Genomic DNA, 8322 nt, shown 5'->3' with positions numbered 1-8322 from the left:
ATACTCTTCCCCAGGGGATCTTCCCGACCCAGGGATCAAACCCACATCTCTTATATTCCCTGCATTGGCAGGCAGGCACTTACCTCTAGAACCAGTTTTAGGGGCTTATAAATGAAAGTGCTGCTTTGGAAGCACTGTCACACTTCTATCCCAAGACTACACAAAAGGCAGACCAGTAAGTCATCGCTGTGCAGGCAAAGAGCCAAGTGCTTGAATTTTAGAGAATGGCACTGTCCTCTAACATCATCAAAATGTAATATTTTTACTTGATTTCTCTCAGGCACAACACACAGTCAAACAAATAAATATTTTAAATCATTGACACAAATAAAATCTAAAATTAGTGAAATCATATTCCAGTACAGTGCAACACTTACTGTTTATTTAAAAAATTACTTTGAATACTTCAGTTCAGTTCAGTCACTCAGTCAAGTCTGACTCTTTGCGACCCCATGAAGCGCAGCACGCCAGGCTTCCCTGTCCATCACCAACTCCCGGAGTTCACTCAGACTCACGTCCATCGAGTCAGCGATGCCATCCAGCCATCTCATCCTCTGTCGTCCCCTTCTCCTCCTGCCCCCATTCCTTCCCAGCATCAAAGTCTGTTCCAATGAGTCAACTCTTGGCATGAGGTGGCCAAAGTACTGAAGTTTCAGCTTTAGCATCATTCCTCCCAAAGAAATCCCAGGGCTGATCTCTTTTAGTATGGACTGGTTGGATCTCCTTGCAGTCCAAGGGACTCTCAGGAGTCTTCTCCAACACCACAGTTCAAAAGCATCAACTCTTCGGCTTTCAGCCTTCGTCACAGTCCAACTTTCATGTCCATACATGACCACAGGATAAACCATAGCCTTGACTAGATGGACCTTTGTTGGCAAAGTAACGTCTCTGCCTTTCAATATGCTATCTAGGTTGGTCATAACTTTTCTTCCAAGGAGTAAGCGTCTTTTAATTTCATGGCTACAGTCACCCTCTGCAGTGATTTTGAGGTCCCCAAAATAAAGTTTGACACTATTTCCACTGTTTCCCCATCTATTTCCCATGAAGTGATGGGACCAGATGCCATGATCTTCATTTTCTGAATTTTAGCTTTAAGCCAACTTTTTCACTCTCCACTTTTACTTTCATCAAGAGGCTTTTTAGTTCCTCTTCACTCTCTGCCATAAGGGTGGTGTCATCTGCATATATGAGGTTATTGATATTTCTCCTGGCAATCTTGATTCCAGCTTGTGCTTCTTCCAACCCAGCATTTCTCATGATGTACTCTGCATAGAAGTTAAATAAGCAGGGTAACAATATACAGCCTTGATGTAATCCTTTTCCTATTTGGAACCAGTCTGTTGTTCCATGTCCAGTTCTAACTGTTGCTTCCTGACCTGCATATAGGTTTCTCAAGAGGCAGGTTAGGTGGTCTTGTATTCCCATCTCTTTCAGAATTTTCCACAGTTTATAGTGATCCACACAGTCAAAGGCTTTGGCATAGTCAGATCATGAACTCCTTATTGACAAATTCAGACATAAATTGAAGAAAGTAGGGAAAACCACTAGACCATTCAGGTATGACCTAAATCAAATCCCTTATGATTATACAGTGGAAGTGAGAAATAGATTTAAGGGACTAGATCTGAATATAGAGTCCCTGATGAACTATGGACTGAGATTTCTGACATTGCACAGGAGAGAGGGATCAAGACCACCCCCATGGAAAAGAAATGCAAAAAAGCAAAATGGCTGTCTGGGGAGGCCTTACAAATAGCTGTGAAAAGAAGAGAAGTTAAAAGCAAAGGAGAAAGGAATGATATAAGCATCTGAATGCAGAGTTCCAAAGAATACCAAGAAGAGATAAGAAAGCCTTCTTCAGCGATCAATGCAAAGAAATAGAGGAAAACAGAAAGGGAAAGACTAGAGACCTCTTCAAGAAAATTAGAGATACCAAGGGAACATTTCATGCAAAGATGGGCTTGATAAAGGACAGAAATGGTATGGACCTGAAAGAACCAGAAGATATTAAGAAGAAGTGGCAAGAATACACAGAAGAACTGTACAAAAAAGATCTTCATGACCAAGATAATCACGATGGTGTGATCACTCACCTAGAGCCAGACATCCTGGAATGCGAGGTCAAGTGGGCCTTAGAAAGCATCACTATGAACAAAACTAGTGGAGGTGATAGAATTCCAGTTGAGCTATTTCAAATCTTGAAAGATGATGCTGTGAAAGTGCTGCACTCAATATGCCAGCAAATTTGGAAAACTCAGCAGTGGCCACAGGACTGGGAAAAGGTCAGTTTTCATTCCAATCCCAAAGAAAGGCAATGCCAAATAATGCTCAAACTACCTCCCAATTGCACTCATATACACGCTAGTAAAGTAATGCTCAAAATTCTCCAAGCCAGGCTTCAGCAATACGTGAACCGTAAACTTGCAGATGTTCAAGCTGGTTTTAGAAAATGCAGAAGAACCAGAGATCAAATTGCCAACATCCGCTGGATCATGGAAAAAGGAAGAGACTTCCAGAAAAACATCTATTTCTGCTTTGAATACTTATTATTTATTTAAAAAAAAACTACTTCAAATATTGAGTAAATGATCATTACCTGTTGCAGTTCAATGATTACCTAACTTACAAAGTTTTATGTAGAATGCATATATAAAAACATTAATATGGAGATGAATGCTTATTTGGATAATTTTTGAGCTTACATTAAGTACCATTAAATGCTCTTCAATTTCCCATATTCTTTTATAGCTATTTTTAAAATTAACACAGAGATTGCATTCCTAATATACTATGACATTTAACAAATTACTTATGATATTTTGAAGCTAAGCATTTAAATTAAGGCACTAATCACTTAAACTCAGAGGTGGCATTACGTATTTTTAAATTTTATGATCTATAGATTCAACGTGAAATTACAGTATTTAAGGAATGATATTGAAAGCATTTAATTTTGGTAAGAGAAATAATATAGATATAGTTAAAGAAGCTTTATTCAATTTAAATCAAGCACAAAAATACATTTTAATCAGAATCAATGATTCTATTGACTAAGACAAAATACTGAGCTTCTACTTCCAAAACAGCAATGACATTTTTAAAGTAGAAATAATTGTAGTTTATTAGTTTATATTTACCCAACATAAATGGTGTTTCCTTAAATATACTTGGCCGGTAAAACAATTTTCTGGGAATTAGAGACAAGTTATTCCATCTGGCTATGTTTAAATATACAAATGAATGGTCATTAGTGCTCTACATACGGATAGATTTTTTTCAGTTGGTTAAACATAATGGCTGTTTTCGTCTTTCGGCATATTTATAAATGCAAGCAGCTTTGTTACATATAATGATAAATCACTGGATTATCTTTCTCTTTGAGAAAGATTCTGACCAAGTATATAAACATTCGACCAAGTATATAAACATTCGACCAAGTATATAAACATTCACCCAACAAAAAATGTTGTGTGAATTCTTGGGGACCTTAATAAAAACCTTTCTTTTTCTTTTCTTAAAGGAACATCTGATGTAGTTAAATGTTTAAGAGTTTCATGTTTTGACCTAGTAGTCCTTGCGCTCACCAATTCTGAGTCCATGTGAACATTACCAGTCCTAGACTGAGGGCACCACAGCCAGTGTCTCCCAGGATTTGTCCAGGGTGTGACTTTGTGGGGTTATTAGATACGTGAGGATAAAGACTAATGATTTTAGAGTAGGATGTTCTTATATGGCGCAAAATATTCCTGAATGATCTTCCACTGACCTGGAAAAATTAATGTGCCTTTACCATCTACACTAATATCCTTCCCCATGTAGAAAATTGTCAATATACTTGAACAATCTCCTAGAATATAACATAACATTAAAAAACATTATAAAATAAGAATGAAAGGCATAGAGGTCTGCAGCATAAATTGAATTCCACTCTGGTCTTGTGCTAATAAACAGATTGCTTTTGTAGATATAAAGATTGAAAAGGCACAGCCTTATTGGAAAGTAATAGTGTCTTTGAAAGTGAGCCCTTAGGATCGAAAATGTCATTATGTACTCCCATCACTGCTACTGCTAAGTCACTTCAGTCGTGTCTGACTCTGTGTGACCCCAGAGACGGCAGCCCACCAGGCTGCCCCGTCCCTGGGATTCTCCAGGCAAGAACACTGGAGTGGGTTGCCATTGCCTTCTCCAGTGCATGAAAGTGAAAAGTGAAAGCGAAGTCTTCCAGTCGTGTCTGACTCCTAGCGACCCCATGGACTGCAGCCCACCAGGCTCCTCTGTCCATGGGATTTGCCAGGCAAGAGTACTGGAGTGGGGTGCCGCCATGACAGCGTCTTTCTAAATCACTTCCTGTTAAGGATTGGCCAAGGCTGTTCCAACCAGAGACACTACTGAAAAATCTGCCTGGTTGAGAAGGATCCACTGTGCTTAGAAACATAGTAGAAAAGACAAAATAAATAAGAAACCACACAGAAATAAAGTTTGTGTGGTACAGACCCCTGAGGAAAGCGAAAGTGAATTCCATGTGTGGAAGGGAAAGAGATGCTTATCAACTCTGGGGTCTCAGGCAAGAAATTAAAGCAAAGGAATAAAGATAAAGCAAAATAATATTGGATAATGCCAAATGGAATGGGATAGTGGCTGTATCAACCTGGGGCAAAAATGTAGGAATTCTGAGCATCTATTTTTATGGGCCACCCTCTTCATGTGGTGGTACTGAGGTGGCTGACAATTCCTGACAGAGAAAAGTGTCATCTATTCAGCCATTAGATGTTCACATTTAGTGAGGCATATTGGCAGTGATGTTGAGGGTGACCCCAAACACTTGCATTAGAAGAAGCACAGGTACTGAGCTGGCTGAGGGTTAGAGGATCCCAGCCCCACAAAACCCCTCAAACCACACTATCCCTTAACCAATTCTAGCTAGGAAAGTCCTAACTCTGCAAATAAAATGCAAAATAAACACCTGAAGAAAAATATCACATTTCCAAAATCCTGCATTAAAAACAAGAAGGGTTACAAGATAATGGGTTATGTCAGACCACTCACAACTATATAATCTGATTAGAGAACTAACAAAACAATAACTGGGCTAGCATACTAAATGGTTAAAAATATATAGTTTCTAACCAGTAAGGAAATATTTCAGTAAATATAGGATTTTAACTTTCAAGAAAATTTGAAGACAACCGATGGAAAGGGAGCTAAGGACCTATTGAGTCAACTGAGCTATAAAGCACAAAAGGCACAATCTGGGAGTACTCAGCTAAAGGACAAAGTGCATGTCCCCCTCAAGGGAGGAAAAATGACATTGGACAATGTATGAAGAACCACATAACTTCAGCTTGCTGTGTTCAGCTGTGCTACAGTACTTTGCTTCTGTTACTTTTGGTGCAAGATGTTAATAATTTGGAAAAAATACATATGAACCAATCTAAATACACTTTATATTAACATCTTCCCTGAATTAACCAACTGTATATCAGCTAATCCAATACCTTTGAGTTTGCTAAATAGGTAAGGAAAAGGGGAAGAGTATTGAATTTTGAAGTTCAAAGCCATAAAACAGAAAAAGCACTGGTGGCCTCTAAGCTGTTTTCTCCACTGAGTTGCAACCCACTTTTCGATCAGCAAGATGCCTGGAGATCCAGAATGTAAAGTCTCTGAAATTCTCTGCAGATCAGCTATTTGGGAAATCTGAGCATAGTGATTGCTTAAAGCATTTTAAAAATGCAATGTTTCTTAAATCATCTTGTGGACTGATGAGAAAATTTTAACTTGATTCACCACTGAGATATAGATTATCATACATGCAAAATTTCCATGTTCTCTCAAACTGGATTTGACTTTAATAAACATCAGTTGTTAGAGTGGAAAATGTTTTAAGTCAGTTATAATAAAAACTCATTAGGGGAAGGATAATATATTTACATTACAATAAATTTCATTAATCCTGCAAAAGAAAAACATGTATGAATACGCCTTTTTATTCTTCTCTGACCTAGGATGATCAGACCGATGTGGCGTGTTTCAGAGAGTTCCATTCTGTTTTGAACACAGTAACATTAACCAACCAGATAAGAATAACAGGAAGGTAAAAGCCTTGCAGACATATCATAAGAGGAAGAGCCAACAAGTCTGGGCATATTCTACTTGAAAAAAGGCAAGCTGAGGGAGTTTGTTATTTTAAAGGGCCATATCATAACAGAAAGAAGTAGACCTCTCCGTTGGTAGAACACAAGGCAGAACCAAAATTGTCAACAGAATATGAGTGACAACAAGGTCTTACTCATAGTAGGACATATCTAATATCAAAGTAGCTGGTTGTGTAAGATTGATTTTACCAACACTGAGAGTATCTTGGATGAAAAATGCTAGTATCAGGGATGTTGCAAAGTGCATTTCTGTATTGAGTGAAATCTGGACTAGATGACCTTTAAGCCATACTCTTTGACGTTTTAAATCTTTACTTTTAACCATTTGGGGATAATGTACATACAGTGATGATGCTTCCCTGGGTTCATTTGCTTATATGAAAGTTTCTGAAATTTTGGCTGGACATCAACACCAGGAATTTTTGAAAAGTACAAATATATGTTCCATTCCAAGCCCCTTGAGGAGTATTTCTGATCAAGCCTGGGCAGGAAATCTATATTTTCAAGGGTAATGAGTGATGATACTGCATCCAGACATCTATACAAGGCATTGGGCTCATAAGGTCACAATGGACTCCATCCCTTTATGGACTGATTAGGTTTCCAAAGTTGTTTTCTAGTGATGAAAGACTGGGCACTTTAAAATCAACAGCCAATTTTATTATGGGAAGGTTATGTGTGAAAGGAGAGCTAAACAATCCTACTACTACTACTAACTATAATAATTGCTTAGAGGACAGGAGCTGTGCCTAGCACTTCATATGCATTGTCTAATTTTATTAGTAGGGTTCCCCAGGTAGACTAGTGATAAAGAACCTGCCTGCCAATACAGGAGACTTAAGAGACCTTGGTCCAATCCCTGGGTTGGAAAGATCCCCTGGAGAAGGGCATGACAACCCACTCCAATATAGACTCATGAGTCAACCTCTATAAACAGCTTTTGTTACTTCCCTGGAGGAGGTAGTGTCAGGATATTTGGATTGCTGAAACCACAGACTACGAGAAACTTAGCTGTTTGAAATCAGATCAGTAAAAATGGAACAGTCCACTCTTGCCTAGGGGATCTGAGCAACTCTGACACTGAGAAGCAGCCTCAATTTCCAACCCAGGTACAAAACTTAGATAAGGTTTTTTTGGACACCATGTTTAGCATTCATCCTAACTTTGTAGTTTCCAAGGAAACAGAATCCAGAGTCCACTTCTCAACTCAGTCATGTTCAGTGCTTTACATCAGAGCCTTGCTTTTTTTTAGCATTATCAAAATTCTGCTCTATTTAAATGCTATGTAAACGCTATCCTTCCCTCAAGTCCTATTTTAAACCCTGTTCCTTTCTTTACTTGGTGAGATGCTCCATGGTTACCCTGGTGTGCCACCTCTCTTGATGTGAAAAGTTAATAAGCCTAACTCTGTTGGACTATATACATGGCCTGGTTCTTTATCAGATGAGTTCTATCAGTAGTTATTAAAGTCCTTAATTTAAAGATCAGTTGAATGGGTCTCTGAAAGTACTCAGGATCACATAGGAAGTGACAGAACTGGGATTCCAACCCAGGTCTATATGATTTCAAAACCCATGCTTTTAACACTATGTACACAGAGTCAGAGAATGTTGGAGCTGAAAAGGTAACTCAGGTATGCCAGACTGCTAAATTTAAATGAAGAACTAGGATTAGAATCCAGGTATCCCCATCTCCCAACCCTCATCACGTGGGTAGTTTCATTTTTGTTTAACTGCCAATCAGCAACTTTTCAAGTTTTTCCTTTAGCTTGAACCTTCTGTGGGCCCAGGAGGTTCCTGGGGTTTGGGGGATACCTGGAGCCTTCAATGAGACTCTAACACTGGTAACTTCAGGCAGTACCCAGAACTCCACATATCCCCTGATTATTTCTTCCCTGGATGGATGAGAATATAACCAAATCAAATGAACACATTTCAGTTTTCATAACTGCTGAAACACAATGTATCAACTTTCTAGATATAGTTAAATAGACTTTACTGTGCTTAGTTGCTCAGTCATGTCTGACTCTGCAACTCCATGGACATGGCCCGCTAGGCTCCACTGTTCATGGGGATTCTCCAGGCAAGAATATTGGAGTGGATTACCATGTCTTCCTCCAGGGAATCTTCCCAACTCAGGGATCAAACCTAGGTTTGAAATGGTCAGAAAA

Source organism: Ovis canadensis, chromosome 1 (assembly GCF_042477335.2).
Source record: "Ovis canadensis isolate MfBH-ARS-UI-01 breed Bighorn chromosome 1, ARS-UI_OviCan_v2, whole genome shotgun sequence".
NCBI lineage: Eukaryota > Metazoa > Chordata > Mammalia > Artiodactyla > Bovidae > Ovis > Ovis canadensis.
Note: the sequence above shows the minus strand (reverse complement) of the source record.